The sequence below is a fragment of the Belonocnema kinseyi genome, chromosome 2 (genome assembly GCF_010883055.1).
Source record: "Belonocnema kinseyi isolate 2016_QV_RU_SX_M_011 chromosome 2, B_treatae_v1, whole genome shotgun sequence".
NCBI lineage: Eukaryota > Metazoa > Arthropoda > Insecta > Hymenoptera > Cynipidae > Belonocnema > Belonocnema kinseyi.
The window spans coordinates 115,380,921-115,391,695 of record NC_046658.1 but is presented as its reverse complement, the minus strand read 5'-3'; positions in this window follow the sequence as shown (position 1 = coordinate 115,391,695).

Below are 10,775 nucleotides of genomic sequence, written 5' to 3'. Positions count from 1 at the left end.
GACTTCCTATCCTTTCTCTCCAATCCTGCTTTATTCCAGTAACATATCTTTCATTTTTCCCTACTTTCGTTTCTCCTCTCTCTTTGCTTCTTACTATTTCTTATTTTCCTATCTCCTGTTCCTTCCTCTCCTAGTTTCTCGATAGCTCATTTCTTACTATCTCTTCCTTTTCTTGATCTCGATCCCACCATACTCCATCTATCTGTATTCTCCTATACTTAACCCATGTTCTCTTTTCTTTTATCTTACCTCTTTCGGTATTTTTCTTAATTTATACTGTATCTTCCTTCCTACCCATGCCTCTTTCTTATGTTCCCATTTCTTTAGTTTCACCAGGACCATTATCTCCCCTCTTCTCTCTTCCCTTTCTACACTTCGTATTTCCTCTATCTCTACCTTAGCATCATCTTTTGTAGTACTTCGTCCACCCCTTCCTTCAGCTTCTTCTCTTCTTATCGTATACCCTTTATCGCTATGTTTCTTTTTCTTTCTTCTCTCTCTTTCTTTTCTATTCTTTGTTCTATTTCTCTCAGCCTTTCCTTCTCCATATTCCCACTCTCCCCAACTCCAAATTTCCTCTCCTCGTTTTTCCTGATTTTCTGTATATATCCCCATTACTTCTAACATCATTTTGGCACGTCACTTAAGTGTAAATTTTCATCCTCTTTTTGCCTTCTACATTCAACTTTTTCTTTGTCTTGTCCCTCTTCTTTCTCCTCCGCTTAAATTTGTTCCTTTTCCGGTGGCGTTCTATATATTTTAGGATTTTTAAGGGTGGATCCTGTTGATATTTTGTCCTCACTACTTCCCCCTTCCACTCTATACCTTTTCCTATTAAAAAATTTCTCTGTTGATCCAAAACTCTCGGCCCTTAATCTCTTCCTTCTCTCTACCTAATCTGCCCTGTCTCTGCTACTTAATTGCACCGGTTTCCCTAGCCTGCTTCATACGCCAAACAAACTAACCTCCCAGGCAACCCACAAACTGACCCAAACATACAAAATATCTCTCACTCTTTCAATTTGATTAATTTCATCACGCAATCTCTTACTGAAAAACACTTGCTTCATACTCTGCCCATTAACTCACCTCAATTCTCACTGCAACTTATCAAATTCAGCAAGACACAATTACCGCTACCAAACACTTTCACGCCGGAAACGGAAGTCACTTGGCATTTAGCTTAGGACACTAAAACATTGTCCCAAATGCCAATCTAATAGATTAATTTTTCAACAGTTTTCGTGCTCACAGACAAACATACAGACAGACACATTCGTAATATCCTGTTTTTCAGATTCATGGGGTCTCAAAACGTAGAGCTTTTCTCTGATGAAAATTCTAAAATGATTTAATTTATCATGCGTGATTTTTTTATAGTTCTTTTTTTGGTTTTAATCGTAAAAGAATAGCATTAAAAGCGTAAAAAAAATTAATCTTTTAAAACAAAACACGAGATTAAAAAAGTTGTTATAATAATCTTGTAGGGCATTCAAAAATCAACATTTTTCTTTTCTTGACTTTTTTCATATCGTGAGTATTTGTCTTTAAATGTTTAGTTTCGTTTGTTTTTTGGAATATTGTAAATGCTATAACTCTAGTAATTTTCGGTTTTATGAAAAAAGTCATGAGATAAATTGTTCTACTTTTTGAATACTATGAATGACCGTACAGAGAATTTTTGAATTTTGAAAGCAGTGGTCTCGAAAATATTTAGGATGTGCCCATTTTTTTAATTTTTATACAAAACAGCTAGCTTACGAGCACAACCTTTATGTTAAAACAATAAAAGAGTGTACTAAACGCCAATCAAATAGATTCATTTTTTTAAACTTATTTTGGAAACAGACAGACAGGCATAAATACATACATACAAACATACACATTCGTAAAAACCTGTTTTTCGGATTAGAGAGGTCTCAAAACGTGGACATTTGACAAAAAGAGAGGGGGAGGGGTAAAATTTTAGACAAATCTTATCTGCCTTGATTTGAGAAAACGCCGTGATCTGCAGAAAATCGAAAAATGAGTTTTTCATATCGTTGGAATCGTGAAGAAAGGATACACTTGATTATTAAAACAATTTTTTTAAATTGTTAATTACTTTAAGAATAGTTTTCGCTAAATTTTGGAACAACGCTGTTAACTGCAAAATAAAGCGAGCCGTGATTTGGAAGAGAGCCGTAACTGACCGTTACGGCGTTTTCTGAATTTCAACATCCCAATCAACTCTGATGAGAATGTAAACATTTTCAGAACTGTGTTTTTCGCAACAGATCCCATCAAAATCCACATTAAAACATTTTTTAAACCAGAAAAAATTCAATATGTTTATCACATATAATTAATATAGCAAAAACGATTTGAGATATCGATTTAAAGTTTTCAGACTGTGCGTCTCTCGTAAAAAAAATTGTAGGAATCCACATTAGAACTTTTTCGCCACGGATATCGTAATCTCCCCGAAGAAGGTTGTTATTTTTTTAATGAAGTAATAGATTCAAATTAAAATATTAGAATGTTATAGGAATATTAATAATAATAACTTAATATTTGACCTCAATCACTAATACATATTGTTAGATATATGCTCTGCGGCATCTAGTGGCATTTTTCCTAATCTGTTTAAAGCTGCAAATCAAAACTTTTCAATCGAAATAAGTATTTATTTAAAACGATCCATTTCATTTCCATAAAAAATAAACGTTTTTTTCAACGAATTTTATTAATATTTCATGCAAATAAATTTAGTTGGCACGCAAGTAAATGTACAATTTAAATGCCAAATTGTTAAATTTGAAAAAATACTTCCATGAACGAAATGCCAGTAAAGTTATTTATAAAAATTATTTCTTCTGTTGGAAAAAAATATCTGTTTAAGTTAAATAATTCCAGATTATGGATACGAAGGACGGTTTCTTGCAATGAAATAGATACATATTTGTTTCTTAAATATTTGTAAATGTATATTAACATTTACTTACAACAGTCGTATACAATTTTAGCTCAAATAATCCATTTCATTGAAATAAGAAAATATGTCTCAAGTTGTAGAATGAGATTCAATGAATCTAGGTTCTTAGCCCCGAAGACATTATTTCGTTGACATAATGATTTTTCCATTTATTTTAAACAAATAATTAATTGTTTGAAAAGTATATATATAACCAAAACAATGATTTCCTTGTTTTGAGGCATGACTTATTTGCCTCTAAACTATATGTACTCAACTAAATTATACAAATCCATGGTTTAGAAAAATGAAGAACGCATTTCTTTAGATGCAGTAATTTTTTCCTGTGCACAACTCTCAGAAATTAGAAATCTAAGTTCTAAATATTTTGACACGCATATAATTTTGATCAAATGCATATTAAAAGATAGCGTGGACTTTCCAGTGGAATTGATATATTTCTATTTGCTATTGCACGTCGAAGAATATTCTACAACTCATTTCTACTTGTATTGATTCTTTTAATAACATAATGATGGAAAATACTATTTATTGCAAAAATAACTTTCGAACCAAGTTAGTAAGAAACAAAAATGATGAAAAATGAACGAATGATTGAAATCTATAATGATAATGTTTTGCGCCTGTTTTATCATTGAAGTTAGAGCTTGATTGTTTCATTAAATTTTTCAACTATTTTGTTAATGTCAATTGCCCCGATGAAGAAGTCTGAACTATTTCCCAGCCTTAATGTATTTTGAACTTGAATAAAGCTTACTTTTATAACTGCGTGATGGAATAAAGTTTTATCTAGTAGATTATAAAATTTGCATGATTGAAGTATTTCAAATAATATTTTAAACATTATATTCCAATCAGCAAATCACCCATTACCTAGTTTGCTCTGCAAACTTTTTTTCCACAGAACTTTCTTGTGTTAGTTATATTTTCAATATTTGTGTTCAGAGCACGTCTCCCCGCAAAGATTGTCAAATTTGCTTTTGAATCCTTTCTTTACGATCCTTATTTGGTTTTGATCCGATAACATTTTATTGATAAAGGCTCTCTTTATCGTGGTGGCTTCTGGTTTTGCACCTGCAGTAAAGTTTATGGGCAGTATACTCATATGAAATCGAATGTCTCACATGTATAGTTATACTTTGTAAGAAAGTTCAAGATGTATATTAAAAATTAATAACCGGATTCATTTATTTAATTCGAGGATGCCAACAACAAGAACTTCCTTCTATCAGAACCTTTCAATACAGACCTGCTGTTCACAAGGATATGAAACATTTGATGAGGAAAGTTGATGGAAAGATCAATGGGTTTAATTCCGCTACAACTTTGGTGGCAAGGGGTGCTACCCTTTTTGGATGGTTAAGTGATAGAAATCTTATTGAACCAATACTTATGCGTAACCTTCTGATTAAGTATGACCTTGACAAGCAGGTGCCATCAGTGGCAAGTATGCCAGAACTTATAGCATATGGTATACACGAGGAATTACCAATTGGCCCTTGCAATTTGGATCCTATAAGGACGTTTCAATACAAACCTGAATTGCACTCGCATTTAGCTTTTTTAAGGAAAAAAATTGATGGACAAGAAGTGGAATTTAATGAACATACATTTTTGGTAGCAAGGGGTGCTTACCTCTTTGGATGGCTCAGTAATAAAAATGTTATTGAAGCAATATTTTTGCGTAAAAGGCCAATTATGTATAACCTTGATGAGCACATGTCATTTTCGACTAATGTTTCAAATCTTCTATCATATGGTCTATTCGACAAATTTCCAGTTGTTCATACGAATTGTGAACAACCTGAGAAATCACGCTCGCGGTCTAGAAGTCGCAGTCCCCGAAACCGACATGGAGATAATGCTCCATCTTCTGCTCGATCCACAAGTTCCATATTTCAAAACGGAGAAAATTAATTCAATCATAAAACAAATTGGCATCAAAAATAAATATATTTTGTAATCACAAGTCAAATCAAAATATTGGAAGCTAATTTTTATTACATTCACCATAATTTTTCCCAACGGATCACCGTTAGAGAATATTTTAAAAAGTTATAGTTATAAAAAATTTGGGCAACACTAATAATTTCGTTTGTCTTATTTTTAACCTTATAACTCATCTGCAAATGTAAAATAATATTTTTTAATCAGAAAAATGTACAACTCCACTGAATAATTATATGGTGTAGATAAATTGAAGGAACTAATATGTGTTCACTATGTTTTAAAACTTCAGGATTTAGGATTATGATTGGCAAAAAAATAAACGAAAGCGCAAATATCTTTTCTATTTAGTGTGCATCAAACTTTTTGAAATCAATAATAAATCACAATATAAAAACTGCTGCGCAAATATATTTTTTGTATTCATTCGACTGGATTCAGAAGATTTAAAAAGCATAAAAGATGTACCAGTTTTAGTACAATTTTTTTTCAAATTATTCTGCTGGATGAAATTCTTGAATAGTTCTTCAAATAACGCACTAAGTTACTATTTCAATTCTGTAGAATTTGAACATTATGTAAATTTTAAATTTTTCGTTCATTTTTCCAAAATCATGTTTCTAGATCGACCAGATTGCACAAAAGTTTCCTTAAACATTCCTGGAACATTTCAATGGAAGGTTCGGAGAATTTCGAAACATATTCCAGGCAGGTTCCCGGAAGCAGGTTGTTCACGTATCTAGGAAGGTTCCCAAGGAAGGTTCGGAAAATGTTAGTGAGAAATTTAATTAATTAAATTAATTAAATTTAAACAATGCAAATATTTGTCTTGAACACTACCGGAACCGTCCTTGGAAACCTTTCTTGATACATGGACATTTACCTACTTATTTAGGGAAAATTTCTTGCTATCCTTAATGTCATTTTATGCAAAAAATTATATATCTGAACAAATAGGTTTTCTATGAATTTAAGAATCAACACATTATAACTTATGTCATTTTTAATAAAAAATGTCAAAATTCACAAAAACAGCAAAAAACATTAATATTAACCATGTTTGTTTGCAATTGAATTTTTCTGACCGTCGCTTCTTACCCTACTTACTCTACTGTTTCCAATTTTTAAAACAACGAAATAATCTTCAAATCTATCTATACACTTAACAAACGTTTTCTTACAAAAGATCGTTCTAACGATTTCAGTCGTAGGAAAATCTACTTTTAAAACTGAAAACAGTAGAGTTTTAGATAATCTTCTCCCGGAAAAAATTAGTCGTCATTCATTAAAATGCAATCATTGTTCAAAATTTGATAAGAAGCAACATTTAGAAAAAATTCAATTGCAAAAAAAAAATGTTTAAAATGAATTTTTTTTTGTCAATTTCAAAATTTTTCATAAAAAATGTTTTTCTTTTATAATAACATCGGTTCTAATATTTTGAATCTTAAAATCATAGCAAAACTATTTCTTTCAGATATATGACTTTTGGCACGACGACTACCTTAAAACAAGGTTTTCCATGGCGGCGTGTCCTGCTGGTATATTTCAAATTATAATATAATCATCAATAAAAATTATTCACTTTATATTATGGTGAGTAATTCATACCTTTTTATATCTTGGAAACAAGTATTTGATTACATGAAGTAAAGTCTCTCCAGGCACACCTGCGATGCAAGAAATTCCCGAAGAAAAAGATATCAGTACAATCGAAATATTAACTTAAAATTAAAGTTTACTGAATAAATCTAGAATACATAAATTCCGTGAGTCATTAAATTTAAAAAATATATAAATTGTGCTAATATTTTAAAAAGTAAAAAAAAGGAATCATGGCGATAATATCTTTTTTATGCTATGGCTTCTTTTTTCTTTTTGATATCTTTTTAAAGTTTCTGTAATTTTCTTTGTGTTATAAATTATAAAATTAAGCTTTTCTTATAATTACATGGAAACATTTAAGTTCATCAACTATGTTGGTTGTAATGATTACATTTTATTTGGGGGAAATTGTTTGCATCGTATATGTTTTCTTTGAGATAAAATATTTTTATTACTCAAACTGAGCATTTTATTTTATAGAAATTTTAATTGAGAAATGTATCTATAAAATTTGTGACTTTTAGTTTCATTCGAAACTTTTTATTCGAATTTTATGTATATTCGAGTAACTAAGAACTGTTTAGCTTCATACTTGGACATACACACTTTTTCATAATTTAAATTAGTATAAAAGATATTATTTAATCAATTATTATTAATTGTGCTAAATTGTGCCAATTCAATTGAATTGATACTGCATATTTATTGAAACGTTTTAATTTTATCAAGAAATAGTTTTACATCTTTCAAGATTTGTATAGGCTTTTTTAGTATCATCTATTTATCAATAAACAATATGAAGTTATGGGAAAAGCATCAATACAAGTTTTAAAACATACTTAACTTAATGACGAAAATACCAAATTAGCCAGATTTAAAGATATTTGTATAATTTTTAAATAAAAAAAGTTCTGAAATTTCCATACCAAAGGGATCTAAAATGTTAGATCACAGAAGGTAAGTTTGCTCTCTATTATATCGACAAACGCTACGCTACACCTATTACTATACTAATAATAGGCCTCAGTGTTATCACTGATGATATAGGAATAAAGCAGTTGACCTTACGAGAATTGATTTTTTTCGTGGGTAAAGTTGAAATCAACGAATAATACCGACAAGCAAAATTGCAAGTTTCGTAACTGCCCGCTTAGATAGCCTGCAGAGAACGATTTGGGATATAAATAAACATTCAAAAAATGAGTTCAGTTTATAAAGCTCAAAATTAAGTATAAAACTTTAATCCTAATTTTTAATATAATTTCACGCAATTGAAAATAAAATATATTGCCGAAATTAACTTTTAGAAGTACCTAAAATAAATCAACGAAACGGCTAACAATTTTTTCACCTTTTGAAAGAAAATTTAATACCTTGACTTTGTTCTTGAAACTTTCCCTATTATTAGTATTATTGGAATTTCACTTTTGTTAAAAAAGAATTTAAGTTGTTAATAATATTAATTATTATCAATTATTATTGTCTGTTATATGATTATCAGCATACTTATTATGACAACACATTTTATTTTAATTATTCAATGAAATTTTGATCACTTAATTAATCTTAAAGAAATTTCAAGTGAGTTCTTTCAAGCATAATAATAGTTGCACCTATAAGAGCATGAAATAATTAATATATATTACAATAATTTTAATGTTACTTTACTAAGCGCATGAATTGGTTTAAAAATGTGTTTCCTCATAATAATTATTTGATCTATACAATAAAGGGTATAAAAAACTATAAGAATAAATCAGAATCTGCAAAAATTTCTCACCTAGTTCTTATTCTTGAGCAATTAAACCGTAAAATAATAGGAAACTGGTTTTTTACATTTTTAACACATGAATCAAATCGACAATATCAATGGATACGAATTTTATTTTTTTTCGAAACACAAAGCAATCTGCTAAATAGAAATTAGTGCAAGTGAATGCCTTAATTTTATTCCTGTACTTTTGTTTGTTTAGCATACTACCAGTTACGTAGTTCTGAAAATAATTTAGATGGTCTGAAAGACTAAAAAACTAGTGCATTTTCTTTTGAAAATAAAAATTTGTTTGACAAGTTTTCTTCGAATTTTTGACCCAATGTCTGATCAAATTCAATAAAAATGATGATTTTCAGGACACAATAATTTTAGATGCAAATGCAATTTGCAGATGCAAATATATTTTCTTGACCAAATTTTACTTTTTCCTACTTGTATTGAATTTTTGTATTGATCAATTATTTCTTAAATTTTCTACTTTAAAGTATCTTAAAGTATTTAAGTGAAATTTCTTAATTAATTACTCTCTCATCTAATCACCGAGTATTCCGTGACCAAATGATTGTTGCTTCAAAAAATAGCATTGCTCTAACAAAACTATTTTGTTCAGTCTACCAAAGTTTATTTCGCTCGACAAAAAATAATTTTTTTCTCATTACAAATATTTAGTTCTTTCAGCTAACCTATTTTGTAAAACCTACAATATTTTTCTCAAGTGCAAAAAATCATTGTGTTGAGTTAACAAATATTTGGTTAATTTAACCAAATAATTTTTTTCAATCTACAAAAAAACTTTGTTCTGCCTACCAAACTTTTTGGCTAGTTTAACCAAACACTCTAACAAAATAATTAGGTCAGATTAAGAAAACGGGTTTGTTGCTTCTATAGAAACCAAGAAATTTGATTAGGACAACCAAACTTTTGTTCGGTCAATCAAACATTTTTCTCAGTGTAGGCTATGATCACTTTACATTCTTTCACATTTTTCTATAGCCTTTGATACTGATTTAAATACCTCTAAATTTAAGCCTCTCGTAAATATTAAGCATAGTATATTTCTTGAATGGAAAAAATGTTTTTATAAAAATTAAAAGTATGAAACTATCGTTACAAATTATTATTTATTTAAGCCTGTAAAATATAAACTAAGCGAAGAAATTATTTTTAATTCTTAAAATCCATAAGATATTAATGTTTAAATCTTAGTTAGTAAATTTACTTAAATGTAATTTTAATTGAAAATTATATTTCCTTTAAACAAATTAAACTTTATATGATGAAGTGCAACTTTTTCTTGAGTTGAAGATTAGGTTTATGTGTTCAAAGAAGAAGAAATTATTCTAAGATGCAATTATTATTTAGAATATGCATATAAGAAATTTGCCAAAAAAAGATCTATAGAATGAGCATATCTTTTTTTAGAAATGCTTACCACCATCGTAAAGATTGTCGAATTTCTTTTTAAAACCGTCTGTTATAAACTTTATTTGATTTGGTTTTGACACAATAACATTTTATTCAAGCTAATTGGAATTATATGAATTCTAGGTTGTAATACCGGGCCACCATGAAAGTATGATTAAAGAAGTTCAGATTGTCAAAAATATGAGCTGTTGAATTAATGTGCATAAATATTCCTTATCTTTTAACGAAATCAAAATTTGCGATAGCAAATCGCCGTTAAGTAAAAAAGAAAATGCAAATATCTTTTTTCATCGAACTGTTTTGGATCGAATTAAAAGTTGCACCAACAAAAAAACTTCTCCGAAAATATTTTGAAGATAAGCTTGCTAAAGTGATTTCTTCAATAATTTGTCAGGAATTCTGGATTTTTCAATCATTTTTCCAGATTGAGTACTTTTTATGAAGATAAATAGATTTGTTAGTAGTGCGGATGAAAAAATCATTTTGTCAAACGTAGATAAGGATATATTCGAATGCCGTCCCCTTCTTCAAATTCCCCAATTTAAATCTTATTGTTCCTTCACCTTATTATTTCTAATTAGTGAATAGATAATATTTCAGAAATCTATAAAAATAATTAAAGAAAGGACAATTTTTTCTTAACTAAACTCTTCAGTTGGAACAAGGAATGAACAAATCGTCCGAGAATTCTGGACGACTATCAAAGTTCATGGAAAGTATTTGAATACTTATCCAGAATTTCTATAAGATACTTCGTTTTATTTCAGAAATTTTTAATACAAACTTTTATTTATTAATGTTTAAATTTTCAAGAAAAACATTTACCATTTTTGCTTTTTGATCTATATTTTAAACTATGATAAAATATGCTGCCTAATCCATGAATTACGACTATATGAAATGACAATATTAAAATTCGGGAAACGCAGATAAAGGAATCACAAAACTACCAAATTCACCGTATTTTTAAATGCCTTTATCCAGGGGCGGACCCAGAAAAATATTTCAGGGAGGAGTTTATATATATATATATATATATATATGCATAGC